This window comes from Felis catus, chromosome C2 (assembly GCF_018350175.1).
Source record: "Felis catus isolate Fca126 chromosome C2, F.catus_Fca126_mat1.0, whole genome shotgun sequence".
Lineage (NCBI taxonomy): Eukaryota > Metazoa > Chordata > Mammalia > Carnivora > Felidae > Felis > Felis catus.
In genome coordinates, this window is record NC_058376.1 from 109,849,684 (window position 1) to 109,863,446 (window position 13,763).

General features: G+C 35.4%; 1 long non-coding RNA gene across 3 annotated transcripts in view; it reads right to left on the bottom strand.

Moving 5' to 3' along the window:
• LOC111562286 overlaps positions 1-13,763 on the bottom strand; it is a 437,724-nt gene that overhangs the window by 309,949 nt on the left and 114,012 nt on the right. For all 3 annotated transcript variants that reach the window (XR_006585378.1, XR_006585376.1, XR_006585377.1), the window contains one exon: positions 7,149-7,314. This is a non-coding gene — a long non-coding RNA (uncharacterized LOC111562286). The remainder of the gene's footprint in view (positions 1-7,148; positions 7,315-13,763) is intronic.

Consider the following 13,763-nt stretch of genomic DNA (forward strand, 5'->3'; position numbering starts at 1 on the left):
CACCAACTCCCACTTATGTTGTAATATACTGAAAGAAAGACTCAGGACTTTTAACAGGAAAGTTATGTTAACTTTCATGGAGGGATTCTGGGGAAGCTGACAAAGTTCTATTTCTTGATTACATGGTGTTCGCCTCAAATACATCAATAAACTATCCATCTGTTTGTGAAGAGTTTCTATATCTGTGTTTTACTTTGAAATAAAATGGTTTTGTAAAAATCCAGTATAATGGGTTACTGATATAGGAGAAAATACCATATTTTGTTATTTTAAATACTTAAATAACTTTTATAACAAAACCATGATTCATATGACTCACAGAGACCTCTGTGATTCTATTTTTGAGATAATTCATTATCTGACATTTGAGAATCACTTTAATGAGCAAGAACTTTCCCCATTGGTAATATCCTGCTTCATGTTGATGTTCCTACAGTCTGGTGTATAGTAAATAGTCAATAATATTCACTGAAATAATAATGGCTGCTTTTCAAATAGCATATTTGGTCTTGAATTTTAAATCATCTTGAAATACACACTTGTTCATTTGCCAGCCTCCATAAGAAAACACAACTATGACTTCAGAAACCCACCTCATTCTTTGTAATCTCACATTAATCTGGGGAGAATTCTATCATTTGAAAAATAAATATTAATATTATTTTTACATGAAAATTTTCACAGAAAAACAACATTAATTTATTTTAAGATTTTAATCTCTTTAAAAATATAAATAAGTAAGTAAAGGAATAGTAGGTAACATTGTATAAATACAATGCCCATGATACTAGACATTTTTTTAATGTTTTTTTAATTGGAGAATAGGGAGTAAAATAGGAGCAATCTTCCATTTATCACCAGAAAAAATGCACATCAAGATTTTACAAAGTAGAAAAATTATAACCAATATGGAGCTTGCAGGAAAAATGATGTGTACTTATGATTATTTAGTTTGATATTAAAACCTTAAAATCTATTTCAGGTATAGATTCATTTTTAGTTATGACCTGAGATCATCCTAGGAACTTTCATCATGGTTATTAAACTATTTTCTACACTTTTCTTCTCTACTTTGTTCTTTCTCTTAAGAACTCTGATTTCATTTTTAAAAGTGCAAAATCCATCTCTACTTCCTGAAGATGACAATTACATTTAAATCTTTTTTAAAGGAGAGCTATTTTGAGCTGTTGCATTTACTTTTCAAAATCATTACTTTTGTCATGGACAGAGTAACTTCAGAATAGCCAAAGTCTCTAAAAAGTAATTATCCTTGATTTTTTTTTCCTTGAGAATTCAAAGCCATTTTTATCCTATGCCCTAGATAGTGTCTCCTGATCAATTCTATTTTGCTCTTTATGGCATTATTTGTTTCCTAGATTTGACAAATTTATACCATCCCTCCTAGAGATAGCTTGGCAAATTCCAAAACTAAAAAGATATTTTAAAGTTTAAGTTGGTAATCACAAGATTTTCTCATCCTGAGTGCTAATTTTTCCAGGCAAGACCATTTTTTTGTATCTCTATATTTGTGACCACAGAATATCATCCCAGGAGAACTCAGTAAATAGTGGTCAATTCTGAATAGGCAATAAATTTACTAAATTATTAGCATTATAATTAAAGTTATTAATTGTACTCAACCATGAAAACTTTAGGTAATTCTGGAACTTAGAAACACACAAATGGCATACATAGATAATATATTTACTTTGTTTTAATACTTGGTATCATATAAACACAGGTGATGGAAGAGAGTCAATTCTGTACAGCATTAGAACATATCCAATGTAAAAAATAACTCAGAAGTCCTACTTTCCCAATACAAATGTATACAGTGGTCAGAGGGTCAGAAGCTTGTAGCCAATATTCACTTAGGAGAGCATTTAGTACAATGGTGCTGCTAACAATGACAGAGAGAGAGCATTTTAAAGATCCCAAGACCCAGTGCTGCTTTTTGGGGTGCTGCACAAACGTTTGATCAAAGAGGTAAAGCTAAAATCCATCCCATGCTCTACTTGCCAAGCCCCACACCCTAGGGGGAGGGGTGCCAAGTGGCAGCATTCACAGAGGGGTGTCTTTTCCTATCATCACAAAGGTAATGTACTTCCGCCCTAGAACTGCTGAATTAAAATATATAGGGGTGGGTCCCCAACGATTTTTATTTTTAAAATCTCTTTACGATTCCTAAGGACTTCCCATAGCTAAGAGTAACTTTAGAAACAGCACTACTTCTCATATCATATCCTTTCAATACACTGGAATTAGTGGAGGGGGGTTACATGAATGAATGAATGAATGAATGAATGAATGAATGAATGAATATGTTCAGCTGCACCAGAAGTCTTATATTAAACTGTTTTATCATCATAACACATGAGTTAAATCTAGGCAGCACAAAATCATCCCAATGACAGTTTAAAAATCTGGTCACTCTACAACATGCTAGATATACGTAGTATTAAACAAATAATTTGATTTTCCCTCCATGGATTACATAACAAATTGGCCATTCTGACATTGTGTAGGAACAATCTGAATCACAATTTACCGAAATTATAACACTGAGAATAATGTAATGTAAAAGGGAAAAGGGAAGACACATAAATTTTGAATACTTTTAAGTAGATGGACTTGGGGGAACATTCTATTTACATAGTCTCAAAACAGATCGCTGGCTCAAGGAAGATAGACAAGAAAGAAAAGGAAAGGAAAGGAAAATTAAGGGTCACTAATTTAAAAAACTGTGGCAAAATTAAGATTCATGTTTCAGTATTATTTAAGAACATGAATAAACTTCTCCAGGGAACCATCAGCAGTGACCATAGTTAGGCTTGGGTATAAGTCTATCCTACAAATGGTGGTGAAATAAGAGTCCTGAACAAGGTAACAGCATTAGAAAATCAAGGGTTTACAATCAGATACTTTTTTAAATTCCAGTTCCATCAGGTATACCTGTGTTACATTAATCTTGTTAATTTTCTTCTTCAAGCTTCAGCTTATTCAACTATATTGTTATAGGATTATGTGTGAGAGACACACAAAAAGTACCTAATGGTACAGAGTACACAGTAAATGCAAAGGATATATCTCAGCCACTGTTTTACCAATTTGCAAGATTACTACTCCATAACAGCATGAGTCTAAGGAATACTGAGAGGGAAGCCAACTTTCTCTCTTCAGGAAAAAAAAAAATCAGAGGCAGAGAAGATAATGCCAGTGTGCCTTGAGGGTTAGGCATGGAAACTTCAGAAAGGGAGAGTCAAGAAAAGAGGGATTGATTTCAATGTCAAAATTACAGTTGTAAGCTTATAAACCTCCCTAAAATATTCATTTGCTTCTCACTCCCTTAAACCATAATATCTATTAGTGTATTTAAGAACATTCTTTTCATTCTCTCTATCTCTTCTCTCTCCAGTTTATTTACTGCAGTGTTCCTTACTCTACAGATTCATCCACCTCATGGAAACCTCCTATCTACTGATCTTACCACTGACCATAACTCCTTTGTGTTCTCACTTCCCTCTTTACCCAGCTGGGTATTGGGAATTCATCTCCGGTATCACTTTTATGTAGATCATTAATTTCCTTGTTCATCTCTCCCTTAACCTTTCTCTTTTGAAAAAATCCTAATTCTGTTTATTTCGACTCTTTACTCACTTTGCAGTGCTGGGAGAGAGTCTTTCTCCTGCTCCATGCAGTTGAACAGAGCAGGAGAAAGACACGTAATTCTCTCCCTTTAAATTCGAAAATACGAGTGGGCATTCAGTACTGCCCTGCATTCTCCTAAGAAATTAACTTTCTTCTTCTTGTGGAAAACTAATTCACACCTTCTTTCCTTTACTCAAATTTCCATTATCTCCTCCCTCCTTTCCCACTCTCTCCTGATGACCTTGACATCTGTAGCACTCAGAAAATTAGAAGCAACAGCAAAAAAAAACTCCAGTACCAACTCTGCTCAACTCCCTGCTTCTGTATCCATATACTCTGCCTTCCCTTCTGTTGCAATAGCATTCTTAACTTTGTGTGTGTGTGTGTGTGTGTGTGTGTGTGTGTGTACCATGAGACCCTTTAGAAGTCTGGTGAAACCTATGGATTCTTTTCAGAGTAATGTTTTCAAATGCATAAAACAATGCTTAGGAATACAAAGGAAACCAATTATATTAAAAATCAGCTATCAAAATGTTTAAAAACTTATAGTACAGTAATACATGTGTTTCCTTTTTTAATGTTTATTTATTTTTGAAAGAGAGAGAGAGAGCACAGGAGAGGGGCAGAGAGAGAGAAGGAGACAGAGGATCTGAAGCAGGCACCACATTATCAGTGCAGAGTCAGAAGCAGGGCTCGAACTCATCAACCATGAGACTATGACTGAGCTATAGTCCGACGCTAAACTGACTGAGCCACCCAGCTGCCTCCATGTGTTTCTTTATCAATGCATTATACAATGATCTAGCAGGTATTCTAGTAACTAACACATTTTAATATAGTAAGGAGAAACAACATTTACGATATTTCCAATAGTTGCTATGTGATTTGAAAATATCTATGTTGGTAGCCAATTCTGATTTATTGATTCACTATTGAAGAAAACATTAAATTTCACTTAGAGATCGATAAAAATAAAGATGTAGTTTTTTGCCCATTCAAGTTCACAAACTTCCTGAATTCTTATCTGTGGGCTTCTTGGAAGTCAATGGATATCAGATTTTAAATCCCAGATAAAGCCAACTACTGCACTCACACAACAGTTGAACATACACTGGGTGTAAAAGCAAATTTCAAGGGATTAAAATCTGATCTTATTGGAGCTAAACCATAGAAATCAATAATAGAAAGACAACTAGCAAATATCTCTATATTTGGAAATTAAGAAATATAAATAACCTATGTGTCAAATAATGAATTAAAGTAAAAATTAGGAAAGTTTTTAATCTAAATTATAACAAAATAACAAATGATTAAGTATCCAAATTTTTGTGATATATATGAAGAAGTGTTAAAGGATATTTATAGCCTTTAAAATTAAATACATAAATCAGAAAGCAAGGGTTGAAAATTGAGCCAAGCGTGTATCTCAGGAAGAAAAAGAAAAGCAAAATAAACTCAAAGAAAATGATAAGAGCATTCATGGAAGAATGATAAGAGCAGAAACTAATGAAATAAACAAACACGTTAGTGGGAATCAACAAAGCCACAGGCTGATTCTTTGAAAAGACTAGTATGTTGATAAAATTCTTGGAAGAATAATCAAAAAAAAACAAGAGACAACACATATCAACCAAAGAACATCACTATAGATCCTACAGACATTGAAAATATATATGAGCATGTAATAAGCAACTTCATACCAATAAAATATTGAAAATTTAAGTGGTATGGACACAATTCTAATAAAGAACATATACCAATATGTACTAAGAAGATAGAAAAATGTGAATAGTCCTGTGATTATTATAGAAATTAAAACCATAATGAAAAACTTCTTAAAGAAAACTGCAGCTCAAGATGGCTTCCCTAGTGAACTTTTCCAAGCATTTAAGAAACAGTTGTCCTCAAACTTACAAAAACCCCTAGAATATAAAGGGGGAAGTGAAAATTATTTAACTTGTTCTGTGAAGCTACCATAATTTTCATATCAAAATCTGACAAGGAAACCACAAGGAAAGAAAATTAAGCTCAATACCAACCATGTACATAGACCCCAAAACCCTAAACAAGATGTTAGTTAATCATATTCAAAAAATATAAAATAAATAAAATATAATAAAGATGATAATAATCAAAGTTGTTTTAACACTTAGAAATTAGCATAATTCACATTAACAAAATGAAGATTAAAAAAATGTGATTTCAGCAGATGAAGAAATAAAGTTGCATAAGATTTAACATTTTCATAATTTAAAATAGCAAACTAGAAGCTTCCTTAATATGATTTTTAAATGATAACAAAAATATTTACAAAATATAAAATTTATCTACGTTAATGAACAGAAGATACACATACAATAACTTTTTTCAGAACACCAGCAGCAACAATTTGGAAAATAACCCTTATAAAATTGTATCACTCAAAATAACATAAAAAAATATCAAATAGGCATTTTGTTCCCATTTCCTGGGTGAGGGGAAGCCTAAGCACCCAAGGAGAAATGAGTAGGAGCAGATAGAGGTGGAGGAGAGATGGCATTTAAGGCAGTGGTGCAAGGAAGGTTAGAGCTGTTTGATAAGAAAATGCCACAGACTGTCTAACCCAACATGCAAATAGCAGGTGCTACAAAGATGGTGGCAGCTATAGCAGTGCTTCTACTGATATTTTATGTTATATTTCCAGCACTTGAAATAAAAATGAATCCAAGTTTAGGAAGTCACTTTTCAGGATCAGAATTATACACAGCTGCATGTTCTACAGAATCTCCCAGATCAAAAGAAGCAGTTTTCAAAATAAGTGTCAGGTTTATTGAGCTACAACATAGATACAATAGAATTAATTCCTTCTTTTGTATATGAGTTTTGACAAACATATTCAGCCATGTGTCCAGGATAGAGACTATGGCCGTCACTCCCAAAAGTACTCTTGTGCCACTTTGTGGTCAATATTCTCCCCTCCTCCCTAGACTTTGCCAAGGATTATTGATATGTTTCATGTTCTTGTAGTTTTGTCTTTTACAGAGTGTCACATGCCTCCTTGCTTCCAGAAATATCTTTTAAAAGGATATAGGTATTTCTAAAACACTTTGAAATTTCCTCACTACAATAGAATTTTACTATAGGACTTTCTGATAACTTCATATTTTAAGTGAAATTCTAAGTAAAAATCCAATGCACAGTATAATCATGTGTATTGAAAAGGACAAAATATTAAATACAGATGAAAATACAGTAGTCCCCCCTTATCTGTAGAGAATATGTTCCAAGAACCCCAGTGGATACCTGAAATTGCAGATAGTACCGACCCTATATACTATGTTTTTCTCCTATGCACACATGCCTATGATAAGGTTTAACTTATGAATTAGGCATAGTGGGAGATGAATAATAACTAATGATAAAGTAGAACAGAAATAACAACATGGTATAATAAACATTATGTGAATATGCTCTCTCTCTCTCTCTCTCTCTCTCAGAATATCTCATTGTATTGTACTCACCCTTCTTGTGATGATGTGAGATGACAAAATGCCCATGAAACGAGATGAAGTGGGGCGAATGATGCAGGCAGCGTGACGTAGCGTTAGGCTGCTACTGACCTGCTGACCATTTGTCAGAAGGAGGATCATCTGTTTCCAGACTGTGGTTGATCACAGATAACTGAAACTGTGGAAAACAAAACCGCAGATAAATGGGACTACTATATATGAAAATAAGTTTAAGAGCACTTACATAGTCTTTTCTACGTGCCAGCTACATTTCATCCCCAACTATTATGAGTAATTTTACACATAACTCATTTAATCTTACAACACTGTAGGGAAGCTATTATAGTCCAAGTTTTATGGATGAGGAAATTGAAGCTCAGACAAAGACGTCTGCCCAAGGTCACATGGATGGTAGGTGGCAGAACCACTTGGCAAACAAGCTGGTTCTGTATCTATTCTTTAAAGAAGAAGAAGGAAAAGGAAGGGAAGGGGAAGAAGAAGAGGAAGAAGGAGAAAGAGGAGAGGGAGCGGGAGGGAGGGGGGAGGAGAAGAAGGCAAGAGAATATAAAGTTCAGCCAAAATAGATTGGATCATAGCACCCTGGAGATTAAGGATGACCTAGCCATGCATCTATGTATATACACTAGCAAATTAGATTAATCAAATCAGCACACTGTATATGGAAAGGAACTTGCTTTCCTTCCCTTTATCACGGGGGAAACTGAGGTCCAGAAAAACAAAAATTTGCGCAGTATTACCAGGCTAATTTATGGATTACTTGGCAGTGAAATAAAGGCATTCTCTTCAATACTGTTTCAAAATATCCTTAATCACTTTGAAGTAGATACTGCAGGCAAGTTGCCTGTCATATACAGAGCCCTATTCTGAAAACCCTCAAATGTCTTGATTCTCACAGACCCTTTCCGAACAGATAGATGAGATGTGTTACATATAGGTGATTATGCCTTATTTCATATGACTTTGCTAGTCCAGGATCATTGTGTGACCAAAGGGTATGTATTTCAAGAGCTGTGCCCTACAGGGTTACTCTCTACTGAGGAGTGACTGAAATATCTCAGGGGGACTTTAAAGGAAAGAGACATAGTTGACAGGTACAAATGCAGAGGGAAACAAAAAGCAAAAGCAGAAGTCTTGAGGCACTAGATTCTCTTGAGTAAGCCAAGGACTTGAGATAAAAATAAGGATTGGTGTCAGAATAAAATGAAACAGGAATACGGAGGCAAAGTTGAAGGAACAAGTCACTAGTCCTAGACTGCCCTAAGGTCAACATAGTGGCTTTAATATTACTAGGTTAGAGTACTTAAAGTGCAGACCTGCTCTAGCAACATCAGAAACACTTGGGAAATGGTTAGGAGTGCAAATTCTCAGGGCCGGTGCAGATTTACTCAATCTAAAATGGGGTGGGGTGGGGGCCAGCAGACTGTGTTTTCAATAAGCACCCCAGATGATTCTGATGTGTTATAAAGTTCAAGAACCACAGCACTAGGTCAGTGCTGTATCCTGAATCACAGTCTGAATGACATTCCATTTCCTTACTTTCTTACTCACTCTCCCTAAATCCTTTAAAATAAAATCCTGCGTCCTGGAGTAACCCGACAGTTTCTGTTCCTTGCAGCAATCTAATTAACACTCAGCTTCAAGTGTTGGAGAACTGTACATAATCAATTTTAATGAATTGTTTGAGCTTTAATTATTCAACTGATACTACTCTTTTGCATATTAAATTCTTCATTCATTAATTCAGTAAATATTTATTAATTGCTTGCCATGTGCTGGACAGTACATAGCAGTGAACTTGCAAAAAGTTCTGCTTTCATAGGACTAGATTATGGTAAGAAGAAACAGAAAATAAACAAATAAATAAGGCAGATATATCGGATAAGGGCTATGGGAAAAAATGAAGCAGCAGGGAAGGTGATAGGGTGTGTAGAGCAGTTTTGGTGATTTTAAAAAGGGTAGACAGGAAGGCATCTCTAAGGTGACATTTGAGCAAATACCTGAAGGCTATTATATGAGGCAAGGCTTGGTGATACTTGGGGGAAGGGAGCTTGTAGAGGCTTGTAGGAACAGCAAGGAGGCCAGCCTGGCTGGAGCTAAAGGAGTGAGGAGAGGCGCGGTAGGCAAAAATCCAGAGACACTAACAAGAGGCTAGATGGTTTAAGAGTTTACAAGGAATTGTAAAGACTTTGGGGTTCGTTTGTTACTTTTGTAAGGTGTGGGCATTTTATTTCCCCAGTAACATAAACCTCTGGGTTCTTTATTTAATAGGAATAAACTGCCTAGCTTGTTAACCAACATGCACAGTGTATTTGTGCCATTTGGGAATGCCAGATTGACCTAGCAGCTTTACAATCATAATTCCTGGCTGGCCCTGAAGAGAGTGATACCAGAAGAGGGGTCTAAGCTGTTCTAAAAGGGAGAATCAAAAAATAGATCTCTTCTGTCTGGAGATAGATGAATTCTGTTCAGCATTTTAAATCAAGTGACCTTTTCTGAGGTGAAAGTGACTCCACAGAGAAAACAATTCTCTTTGGGATAGTTTCTCATTAGGTTGGGAGGATGCATGTGTTGCTTTCTGAAACCATTTATTGCCAACTACACAGAAAGTTATATGAAAATGTTCGTTTGACTCAGCTCTAAGACCTAAATCCATTTGAACAGATGTATCTAGACAGGAGTGACTGTAAATAGCACATTCCCTCATTGTACACTGTTCCACACATTTGCGGGTCAGCAACGAACATAGAACACAGCAGTCCCAGCCACGTGGAACTCACACTACAGAACAGGGAGGCAAACACACACACACACACACACACACACACACACACACACACACACAAACAACAAGTAGGCAAAGAGACAAGAGTGGTATGAAAAGGGAAGTAGACAAAGAGCGACTTGTAGAAGTTGTGAATTTCTACTTTAGATTAACTGGTCATCTCTCTGAAGAGATGACATTTAAGTTAAAACCTAAAGGATGAGAAGCCAGCCTTGCAAAGATCTGGAGGCAACAACAGTTTGAATAGTTCATGATCCACGATAATCCTTAACACTGATATTGTAATCTGTGGCTTTCACTTCTGTTTCACCTACATTGATTTGATTTCTGTTATCCTCACAATAATACTGTAGAGGATGTACAGTTGGTGTTATTTAGCCTATTTTGCAGGTGAGAAACTAGGCTTAAGAGAGCTCTAAGAGCTTGCCAAAGACAGGTTTCAGTAGATGGGCCTTGGCAATCATTTCTTCCTGACCCAGTTTGTTGCTACTGTGATTCCAAAGAAAATGAATATTCTCAAGTCAAGTAACACCAATGTCATGGAGAGGACAGAAAGAGGAACAAAATTACCTTTAGGTTTCAGTTATTTGTAAAAGATAAAGACAAATAATTCATCTGTAAGTTTTTGACTATAGTTTTTCATTTAAAAGTTTTATTTTTGGTCATCTAGATTTGAGGGGTGATAATGCTCTTTTAAACTGCCTTTAAAATTTGCATTTTCCTTCTAATTTAAACAATAGACACTTAAATATTATTTACTGAATGCTGAAAGATTTAATAAGACTTTTTTAAAAGAGACGAAACCTACACAAATTTCTGCTACATTTTGACCTTACATGTTCCTTATATGCATTGATTTTCAAAATAAATCCATGCATAATTTCTAAATCTAGGGCTACCAGGACAAGAATATATTTGATCAGAGAGATCATTAAAGTTAAAAAAAATTTACAACTACAAATACAAATACAAACTATTATACTCTATTGATATTAGTATTAAGATTTGTGCAATGGCAAGTTTCTCTTCAATTCCTAGAGGCCTGTATTATAGGAAAGACTATAGTTTTCCAAGGATTCTTTTGTTCCCTGGCCTTCTAATATCAACAGTATAAATAATAAGAAAATTTTTTTCCTAGCTTTTCTAGAAATGTGCAGCTCTCTTTTTCATTTAACAATGATATATTTCAGGGAACAAATTTAAGAAATATTCCTGTTATCTTTTAATGGGATGAGAAACTCTTTCTTTGTCTCATGGTTTTTAGAGGACCACAATTGTAAGTTCAGCTGCCACACATGATGAGAAATATTTCTAAAACTTACAGAAACATAATCTTTTGAAATTATAGGATACAATGTTATCTTGTTTAACATTAAAGCTGATTTTACCACAGTGATCTATATTTAGTACATAATCTAGTACATAATAATAGACTGTTTGAAAGTCATCACACATGGCAGGAAAACAGAGGGATAATGACAAACATTGGTAGTGCTAAAATCAACAGTAGATGCAAGTTGTGATAATAACAGTATTACAGTAAAAGACAGTCTGTGCTTTCAGTTACAGCATACCAGGTACCAGGCTAAGCACTCTGCTTACATTATCTTATTTAATCCTAAAATCAATTCTATCACATAGGGACTTACAGTATTATTGTATCAATTTTACATGTGCAGAAACTGACTTGCAAAAGATTAAGCAACTTGCCCAAGGTCACATTTTTACGGAGTAGTAGAGCCAGCATATCATTCTGGCTCTGAAGCTGCCCTCTGTTGCAATTGTATAGTAATTCTGTTAAGGATATATGGCATCTTTATATACTAGTGCAGCAGCATTCAAATGGTATCCCACAAAATACTAGTGAAGGTATATGGTATTTCATATCAAAAAGATTCCATGATCAAATGATCTTAAGAAACCCGGCATGTTAAAAATCTCTTCTTGCAGATTCACAATGCACATTATATATGGAGGCCCAAAGAATTCCTGCAGTAAAGAATTCTGTCTAACCAGCATGTTCCAAATGTGTGTGAGTGTGTGTGTGTGTGTGTGTGTGTGTGTGTGTGTGTGTGTGTATTATAACACTTCATGAATTACTAATGCAACATAGTCTGGGAAACACAACACTCTTAGATTTTTTGCCAATATCCCAGTATCTCTGATAGATGCAGAATAAATATTAAAATCCAATTAAAACCTTGCCACTAAAAAAAAAAACAACTATAGGGGCGCCTGGGTGGTTCAGGTGGTTAAGCATCCAACTTTGGCTCAGGTTGTGATCTCATGGTTCATGGGTTTGAGCCCCACATCGGGCTCTGTGCTGACAGCTCAGAGCCTGGAGTCTGCTTCGGATTCTGTGTTTCCCTCCCTCTGCCCCTCCTCCACTCACGTTCTGTTTCTCTCTCTGTGTCTCTCAAAAATGAATAAATGTTTAAAAAATTTAAAAAAACACAGAAATTTCCAACTGTTTTTCACCTATAGCTATTGTCCCTACATCACCCATTTCCCACTTAGCAGCATGCCAGACAATGAATGCGTAATATCCTACAGGACGTCTGCAAAATTAGGAAACATAGGACAAACTTAGTGCTAAACAATGTTAGTTTGATTTTCAAATGTCATGCTTATTATATTTTCAGATGGCATACTTCTGAAATTAAAGATAGGAGAATAACTGTTCTTCTAATATTTCTAGACTTTTGGATGCCCTGTTACTATTGTGTATCAGATTACTCTAACCTGAGAATTACTGCTAATTAAGAAAACACGGAAAAACAAATAGCTTTACCAAAGCAAACCTCCCTCCAGTATGTAAAATGAGTTGCTGTTTATATTAGAGAGCTACCCACTGGAGGAAGTAGTCAAAAAAATGTTGACCCTCCTTATTAGGCATGATATACATATATATGTTCTTCATCACCCCATACCTAACTTCAGAGCACACCTTTGTGCCTCATTCCCTTTCTCTCCAAAACATGCACTCTACATCTGCCAGAAGGGTCTTCATAGAATATCATTTCAATTATAGACTTTCAGGCTATGTGTTACCAAATCAACATCTCCCAAAGTGAACTCCATAGAGTATAAGCTCCTCAAAATGCACTTTCTAATTCAACAAAGAAAAATATTCCAGTCAAGAAAGTTAGAATTATCCTGGATTAAACAAAGTGAAACTGGTTTCTTTACTGTAAAATCTGTATATTAAGAATCTATAAAAGGAGGACATATTGTACTGAGGTTCTGAAAATATTCTGACCATGAAGACCTGTTTTCAAAGAGCATTTCATAGTCTCAGAATTTCTTAGAAGTCATTTGGAGAATTGCTGACCTGAAATAAGAAAAGCAAGTTCTTGTGTCTGGTTTCAAGGTCATCCTTGTTGTGCTGCATCCTATTATGTTCAACCTTATTTCCCACCACTCTTGTTTCACAACCTTATTTCCCAATAACCACTCAGATGTTATTGGACATCTATTATATACTGTGCACTATGAAACACAATCCCTGCCTTCCAATGAGACAGACAGACCAAGAGGCAGGAATTGTGCATAAAGATGAGTGCTCTGACAGAGAGGAATACTGGGTCCAATGGTAAGCACAGGCAAAAATCTAGCCCAGCCTTGAGAAAGCTTCTCAGAAGACGTATCATAAGGAATGAAGAAAGATGAGTGAGTCAGCAATGAGAGGATAACTAATGTTATCCTGAAATGTTATCCTGAAATTTCAGGCAAAAGGTATACGCAGAGAAATGAAATAGACCATGTAGGTTTGGGTACCATCAAAATGATCACATGGCAGTAATCTACTCTAAAGGGGCAGAGTG